The 9,677-nt window shown below is 31.1% G+C and overlaps 1 long non-coding RNA gene across 1 annotated transcript; it reads left to right on the plus strand.

The window, feature by feature from the left end:
- Positions 1 to 233: 233 nt before the first annotated feature.
- Positions 234 to 4,103, plus strand: LOC104218869 (uncharacterized). The gene is made up of 3 exons (XR_011405335.1): positions 234 to 503; positions 2,813 to 2,854; positions 3,697 to 4,103. It is a non-coding gene; the product is annotated as an uncharacterized lncRNA (long non-coding RNA).
- Positions 4,104 to 9,677: the final 5,574 nt, after the last annotated feature.

Here is a 9,677-nt window from a genome sequence, read left to right on the forward strand (position 1 = left end):
TACAGTTAGTTTGTTAATTGGTAGCAAATAAGTAACAATTACACAAAAGTATAGGACTTTATTTTCTTTTATGATTTTTTTTATTTACATAGAATATTACTATAATTTAGAAGTGAGAGTTGGGGTACACGAACATGGGATAGTTGGGGCATACGGACAGGGGTAATATAGGGATTTCAAAAAAATTCCTCTTACGCTTTGCCAATTTGACCTCTCCTCTATGACTTAAAGCTCTGCTAATTGGGAGATTAATGGTATTTTCGAACGTTCCTTCGTTTTTATCGAATTTCCAGAAGCTACTCAGTGCTCATATTCTCTTCTTCATTTGCTCTTCCGTAGACCAATCCAATTTTCGGCTTCTACTGTTTTGCCTGCAATTGCTCTTCCTCTTCCTATTGAACCTTCACTATTTTATGAAGTCTTCTTGACAATCAACACCATACAAGTTCTTATGTTCTGCTTGTGTTTGGTTGCTTCCATCGTTGCTTCTGCTACTCTTTGTCGTGAGTTTTGAATTTTTCCTCCTCTGCTTGGTGTGTCATCTATAGTTGAAAATTACTTTTCAAAATTCTAAAATTTCCTCTTGCTTGGTGTGACATATGTAGTTGAAAATCTCTTTTCAAACTTCAAAATTGTTCAATTTCAATTTCATATTATCTATGTATGTGCTTTATAGTTCTGATAGTTTTTATTGTCTTGAACTTTTTGTACATTGGGATCTATACTTGACGATTTCTTTTCAATATGCCTAAATTTACTCAATTTCAATTCTATGTTGTCTCTGGTATGTGTGTTACAGTTGTGGTGAATTTTTTTATAATTCTTGCTTCTTCTTTTCTACAATGTATATTGCCGCTAATGCTATTTTGGTGGGTATTAGGCGATTTCCCTTTCTTGTTGGAGTTTCACATGCCATCTGTAATGTCTGATAATATGCCTAAATCAACTACTTTTTTTTTTTACTTTTCTCATTTGTCCCCGTCCTCTGTCCTCTTAATTAATTTTATTTTTTATAGAAATATGATAAATCTTCTTATTAGCACTACAATTTGTAGTCCTTTACAACTAACAGTAAAATTTCTGTAAAGGTATCTCCAAAACGATTGGTAGTTACAAGCTTAGAGTTTTAACTTTATTAATGCATAGACATATGTAGGAAGAACTTTTTTGAAGCTCGCGTACTCGATGTGCCCTCATCAAAAAGAGAATATTAGGTATTTTTGAGAGATGGAGAGACTCAGTTGGAGAATGTGTTGTCTTGGTTGAAATTGCTAGGAAAAAATGTGAAATGTGCACTTTTGTTATCTGATGTAGCTGGATAGCTGCCGGTTACAAAGTTTAAAGCTATATAGACTGAGACTAGGATTTAAGAAAGACATTGTTTATTGATTTTATAATTATTTAGTTTCTAGCTAAGATGAATCCTTGAATATTAAGGACCCTAATGGGCCAAATCAAAATATCTTGAAAAAGGTTGTAGAAGGAGGAGAAGTGTTTTGAATAGAACAATCCCAACCAATAGTTGTAATCATAACAATTCTTTTTCTTGGAAACTTTAGAAGGCATAAGATATATAGGTATATGAACTGGTCTAAATTAAGCATTTCATTGTCGTTTCCTATATGTGTCTCTTTGTAATATGGAGGTAAGGATGTATGGGTTTGGTAAAGCTCAAGAAGTGCTTACCATGACTAGGAGGAATAATCAGTATAAATATGGTACTAGCTTGTAGAGTATTGCTGCAGCACTAATGCATGGTGAAGATAAAACAACTGAAAACATCTTCAAGAAGATGGTAGCATGATAAAGGAAGAGGAGTATATTGCTGAAAAAACTGCAGTGAATTGACTGCAAGTTTAATTGTCAAAGTCAATTTATCCTGCTAAAAAGATTATATGGGATGTTATGTGTATATACTTTGTAATTTCTATGAATTGACTGTAAGTTTAATTGTCAAAGTCAATATCGAGATTTTAAAAAAAAATTCTGCTTATGCTTTGCGAATTTTGACCCTCTCCTGTATGACTTAAAGCTCTGCCAATTGGCGGCTTAATGGTATTTTCGATCATTCCTTCGTTTTTATTGAATTTTCAGAAGCTACTCAGTAGTACGCACATTCTCTTCTTCATTTGCTCTTTCGTAGACAAATCTAGCTTTCAGCTTCTACTGTTTTGCCTGCAGTTGCTCTTCCTCTTCCTATTGAGCCTTCACTATTTTACTGAGTCTTTTTGAGAAATAACACCACAGAAGTTCCTATGTTCTGCTTGTGTTTGGTCGCTTCCATCGTTGCTTATGCTACTCTTTGCTTCTCTATTATTATTTTTAGGTATAGAATCGAAATTAAATTCATGAAAAAACTAACACTATGTAGTGATGATTAGCAGCTGCAACTATCTTCTAGAGCATGTATATATTGTATTTTCTTTAGTTTCTCCCCTCTCTGACATGTTTAGTATGGTGATCCGACTATAATTCAAGTTCAATGGTTGATGTGTAATTAGTTGTTGGGCCTAACTTATTTTTTAAAATTACTGAAAATTATCTCCAAATTGACTGAGAAAATAGATTATATTTGGTGGTTATAGGCTTATAGCTTTAATTTTATTAATGCATAGACACACGTAGTAGGAATTTCTTCTGGGGTATTTGTTGTTCCCATTGTATATCCTTTTATACATTCTTTCTTATGTACTTTTGTACACATCAAATTCATATAAATAACTTTTAGTACTGTCGCACTAGGTACATCCAAGATGTTTGAATATATGCGTGAACCTACTAACAAAATTTTATTCTATTTCTTTTACAACAGGTTTACCACAACATTCTGATTCATCATTCAATAACTCAAAAGGTACGTTATTTACTTCTGGTAGACACCATCATTCAATAACATATCTCTATCATGTATTATTGTGTCAAAGAAATATGTCTCAAATGTATGTCGTTGTTCTCATCTGTCTTTCTATTAGAGTATCTTACTATTTTTTTAACTTTCTTTAAACCAAATGATAAATTTAAAATATGGTTCAGATTATACTAACCTATAAAATTAATATAACTAAACTATAGACTATTTGAAATAGCCCGAAGCAAATGTACTTTGGAGTTATGCTAGAGGCCTCAAAGAAAGGAATGAAAAAATAATTATTTTGTGGCAACTAAGAGATAAAAGAGTTGAATATAAAAAATGGAAACTCCTTCATCATTTAAGTAATGCATGCTCATCTCTAGAAGTTGATAGCTGACCTTGAAAAAGAAGTGCTCTTACAATTATCAATCTTTCATTATCCCTTGAAGAAGGTCAGCAAAACCACATTGTTATCTTCCTTTCCTGAAAGATTTCTGGTATAAATTATATTTGTTTACACGCATAATGTCTTGTGGGTATGTATAAGTATACTCAGATGGTTAAATTAATCTACTCTCATTAACATTAACGTTACTTTTCATTTGATAGGTTATGTTTCTCGAGCTAAAAAAATATATCAGTTACTTCCAAACAAAGGAAAATTTATAGTACAATGCCACCCCGGGATTTCTTAAAATATATTGTTTCCAAGGGGCTACCAAAAACATTCATGGGAATACTTTTATTATTCGCAAACTCTGTTTAGCTCATATATTTTCGAACGTTCTGTCTATTACGTAGCTTTTGCTAAACTTCTGGGTTAATTATTTTTGCTAAACTTCTAGGTAAGAATTAACTGGCTTAACTGCTGACAATAGAACTATCTGTGACATAAAGGAGAAGACTGCTTATATGGCTCTTGATTTTTGGTTTGAGCTTGAAACTGCCAACACCAGCTCCTCCACTGTAAAGAGATGTATTTGATTATTTATTGTACATGATACGTTCTGTAAAAAGTTGATCAAGGTATATCTTGATTAAATATATTCTGCTGGCAAATGAGCTGAGTTTCTTTCTTTTGATCTATTCTATATGATCTGGGTCTTCAGTTATGTGCATTAAAAAGTTATACTGTGTTCTAGAATAGGGCATGTGAAGATTGCTATAAGCAAAAACTTGAGATGTAACTCGGTAACTTCTACTGTTGATTCCCTCAAATTCTTATTATACTACCTTCAAATGTTTGTAATTACTGACATAATGTTCATGTTCATCCTCGAAGAAAGTGGTTTAAGCCTTGCCATCACACAAGAAAAGTTGTTTCTTATATCTATTTCGAGTTGTTTTATTATTAAATTAGACAACTAAACTTTTAAAAAACTTCTTTATCATGTTGGGCCCGTGCCATGACAGATCTAGTGTTGTATATATAGGGCCGTCCAGTCCATGGAATTTTTACATGGATGATCTCTTTATAAAAAGGAATTTTTACATTCCTATTCCATATTGGAAACTATATTACCCTCAATGTTTAAGGTTTGATTTAATTACATTTAGTATACCTAATTACCAATTATATATCATAATGTGTTTTAACTATACAATTAATGTACCGTATATCACTCCTTAATTAGCGCTACCGTATATTCCTCCAAATCCCCTCCCCCCCCCCCCCCCCCACGTTTCTCTCTCCCAAACTCACACCCACGTATCTCCCCACACTCACGTTTCAAACCCATTATTCCCTCTGCTAAAACCAGAGAAACATATGTAATACCCTTCCATTAACGTCCAATTTCAAGCTTTTTTTCTTCTAAAACCAGTCAAAATTGAAGTCAAATCTTCAAAGTTCATACACACATTTACCTCCAGCTTCAAATTTTCTCAATGAAGAAGAACAAACCTTCAAAGAGACAAGAGAGTAACAATTTCACCATTGACAACCATTAAAAAGCTTTGAATTCAAATTTGGGTTTTCAAAAATCATTATTTGTTTTGATTGGGTGTTGTTGTAAATAATTGGGAATATGTTTTGGAGTTTATATCGCAATTTTAAGGGGTTTTGGTGAAGATTTAGACTTGGTTTTGGCTGAATTTCAGATTGAAACTCGAAGAAGAAGAAGAAAAAGAAGAAGAAGAAGAAGAAGAAGAAGAAGAAGAAGAAGACATGACATACATTATATTGCAACAATTGTAGATAAATTGTATATAAATTGTAGTCTATTTTTAGCAGAAGATTTGTAGAAGTTTTAGTCGTTTTTTATTTGTGTAAACAGAAAACAAAGCATCTACAATCAAAATACAAATAATCTACAATTTATCTACAAAATATCTATAAACTGGGTAAATTGAATTTTAATATCCCCCAATTCCCATTCAATTGTAGCTTAATTGGTATTTTCGACATAATTGTGTTTTTTTGCGGAAGATTTGTAGAAGTTTTGGTCATTTTTGATTTGTGAAAACAGAAAACAAAGCATCTACAATCAGAATACAAATAATCTACAATTTATCTACAAAATATCTACAAACTGGGTACATTGAATTTTAATATCCCAATTCTTATTCGATTGTAGCTTAATTGGTATTTTCGACATAATTGCATTTTTTGCAGAAGATTTTGTAGAAGTTTTAGTTGTTTTGGATTTGTGAAAACAGAAAACAATGCATCTATAATTCGAATACAAATAATCTACAATTCATCTACAAAATATCTACAAACTGGGTATATTGAATTTTAATATCCCAATTCCCATTCGATTGTAGTTTAATTGGGATTTTCGACATAATTGCGTTTTTTCAGAAGATTTGTAGAATTTTAGCCGTTTTTATTTGTGAAAACAGAAAATAAAGCATCTACAATTAGAATACAAATAATCTACAATTTATCTACAAAATATCTACAAACTAGGTACATATTTGGAATCGACATGATTCCCCTGAAATGTATGTTTCACATTTTTTATACATATTTTTGTTCAAAACAGTACTAAATCATCCATTTTAATACAATTTTTATACAATGTTGTTCAACTTTCATACAATAGGTAAATGAATAAAAGATAAATAAATAAACAACAGTCTACAATTTATCTACAATTTCTGCAATATGTCTTCTTCTTCTTCGAGTTTCAATCTGAAATTCAGTCAAAACCAAGTCTAATCTTCACCAAATCCCCTCAAAATTGAGATATAAACTCCAAACCATATTCCCGATTATTTTCAACAACACCCAATCCAAACAAATAATGATTTTTGAAAACCCAAATTTGAATTCAAAGCTTTCAAGCTTTTTAATGGCTGTCAATGGTAGAATTGTTGCTCTCTTTTCATTTGCTTCATATTACTGAAATTTGCGATTGAGAAATAGAGAGAGATGTAGAGAGAATTTCTGGAAACATAGTGTATCGCAAAAACAGAGTATGAAAAATCTTGTTCTGCGTTGTGGAAGATCAGAGTGAAGCCGACGATAATTATGGAATGTGCGTGATTTGCGTTGGGGAAAATCTGGAAAATATTTAATTCCCCCTTTTTAGCGCGCAAAATAAGGAATCATAAAGCTACAGTGATTTTTTATTTGATGCATTGTATATATTAGGTAGAAATACTATTAACATGAAGGGTAATAAGCAAACTATGAACATATTTGATAATATAGTTTCATATATGGTATATATACGAAAAAGCCTCTTTATAAAAATTATTTTCTTAACTAATAGTAGTATTCTTCGTTTGTTCCAAAAATAGCATATTTTATTACAAATATAGCATTATAGAAAAATAACTGCAATCCCTTAAATGCCGCACCCAATATTTAAGGAAATCGTTTCCAATTTAAAATCTTAAATGCTACACCCAATATCTAAGTAAACCGTTTCCATTTTAAAAGTTAAAAATGGCAGCACTCAATTTTTAAGAAAATCGTTTCCATTCTCACTTATATTTTATAAAAAGATTATAAAATTTCGCTCTCTTTCAATAAAACATCAATTACCAAAATTCTCAAAGATTTTTTCCTTTATTTCGCTCATTTATGCCATCTTCTTCTACAAGGATATTTTCTTCAACCACACACTAAAGTGAAACTAGAATGATAAAATATAACATTAGTTTAATATACTTAAAATAACATTGTAATTTATAAATTATAAAATACCATCATTATACTGTATATATTAGTATACTAGAATTTTCTTGTAATTTATATACTATTAAATACCATTATTCTATCGTATATATACATATTTATATATTATTATAATACTATGTATATATGTACTGCATGTATATTTTTATTATCCACTGTTATTAATATTAATACATAATCAATATATACAATTGTTGAAGAAGTAATAATAAAATCTGACATTAATATGATTTTCACTTGGTATATTATTTGGTTGACTTATACAGTTATACATGTTTACATGGAGTATAATTATCTATTATAATTTATACATAGTTATATTATAAATTTATACCTTATTTATTCAGCGTATATTATCGCAACTATAAGGTTATATTCTAACCTTCTATATGTATATTAATTATATATGTTATATTTGAGATTTGTTAATTTTATTTTACTATAAATAAGAACGAACAAATTATGCAATGTGAGAAATAATCAAGTACAAGTCTATTTTGAATAGTATAACTTGATTACCTTTTCTTAAGGAAATAAATGCTTTAAATACGATGATTATGGGTGCTTTGAATAAATGTTTAAAGCTTGTTGCTAGAGAATATAATTATTTAGTTGCCATGTATGTAAAATCCTAGTTGGTGCTAGGTTCTTGAAATATTTTCTTAAATTTACACAGAAAATTCTGCACATTCTCTCTATAATAATAGTTTTGGATTTCAATCGCATTTACATATGCTCATTACTTCTGGCAATATAGTGGTCGTCGTGTATTATTCCTTGACTGATTTGCGTTAAAAGTTTGCTCAAATCAAGTTTGATTGATGGATGCTTCGATTTGTTTTTGTAGCTCGAGCTTCCGTCGTGCCTAGACCATCCCTTCGAGTTGCTATATTGTTCAGATTAAGATGTGCAAACCCATATACTAAATCACTCTTTTGTTTCATTTTGAAAGACCATCTTTGGGTCGACACATTTGACTTGTGTATTCTATTAGCAATCGAGGAATAAAATAATACAATTACTGCGGTAGAAGAAAATATCATATAAAAATTCAAATTTTTTACATGCACATGAATTTTGATTTTTGAAAGTGGTAGTATTAGTTACTACTATACTATTATTTATACAGGAATATATCATTATTAATGAATTTTGAAATTGTGTTTCTGAAGTCCAAAGGGTTATCATGCGAATTGAGACATAAAGAATGGAGTATTACTTTTAAAACATTTTTAAGATAAATTTTTCCCTTTAGATTACGCGTAGTCTGTGCTTCATTTTTAGCCCGACAATTATCTGGTCACTTGTTGCCTTGCGCCGACATGAGACTGTAAGCAAAGTGTAACAGGTATATGCACGTGGGACCCCTCCAAATTCGTACCAACGTAAATTTGCTGCACATTTGGCCCTTTGATAGCCATGTAAAATTCGACAAAGTCCAAAACTCCAAATTCGTATTGACTTCTACTTTACATGAACATTTGGACTTAGCTAACCCAACACCGCTGCCGTATAGCAAAGAATTGTTAAAATGGCTTAGGGATAGATTTGGTATTGGCTATGGACAGGAGCTTGCCTTTCTGGAAATGAGTCTCTGATAAATTCATGTCAATGCACTTCACTTTTTCATCTCTTAGCTCTTAGGAATCCGTCACTATTGTGACTGGTATTTACCAATTAAACCCTGAAACATGACGTTTCCTATATTTCGTCCACTAAAAATGGACACTTAAGGCGGCGTTTGTGCCATCTGCTCTATCTCTCCACATAGTAATTAGGGGCAATTTAAGAAGAATACAACAGCATCAAATCTTCAAATCTAGTGTAATCTAACAAGTGTTGTTTGAAAAGGGCAATATGTATATCTAGCAAGTGTTGTTTGAATATGGCAATATGTATATCTAGCAAGTGTTGTTTGAATATGTATGCAGATTTTATTCTTACCTTGAGAAACTATTTCCCATAAAACCCCGGCTCAATTTTAGAAGAGCATGTATTCATATTAAGTTCACATAAATTGTCTAAAAATGAGCAGTGTGTGCAATGATAATTTCATCCATACTGACATAAATTCTAATTCTGCTTATCATCTGTAGCTTCGGAGACTTAGGATAGAGGATTAGGAACAACTTTATTTAGATATGGTTGGTCAGAACAAAGTGGGTGAAACGATACCATTAGCAATTACATGTAGAGGCTAAGTTGGTGAAGAACCATTGAACAGTATTTATCAAATTTCAGATTGATTTCATCTTTGAGAAGAATATTGACATTTGATTCATGTTAAGCTTTGGAATCTTTAACATATTATGGAGTAATAGTTTACGAGAACATAAAATTGTTTGGTTCATTGTAATAAGGGTAAAATGATTCTCATTCCGCGTCGTGTAGACAATTCAACATTCAACTTGAAGTTACAGGGACTGCGAATATAAACAAGTGAAGCATAAATGATTTTTTGTCGTTTGCCTTAGTTGGCAAACCCTGTGCTAATTTGGATCCATAATTGTGGATTAGAATAGTTTAAATAAATTTAATAGTGATTTGTGGACCTAAATACAACCAATCTTCACATGAACAGGAGAGATCCATCAGCTTTAAACGTGTTTAGGCACATATATCCATGTTCTCGGAATAAACATTTGAATTAATGGGTGCATGAACAAACAACAATGATGA

The sequence above is a fragment of the Nicotiana sylvestris genome, chromosome 2, assembly GCF_000393655.2.
Source record: "Nicotiana sylvestris chromosome 2, ASM39365v2, whole genome shotgun sequence".
Taxonomy (NCBI): Eukaryota; Viridiplantae; Streptophyta; class Magnoliopsida; order Solanales; family Solanaceae; genus Nicotiana; species Nicotiana sylvestris.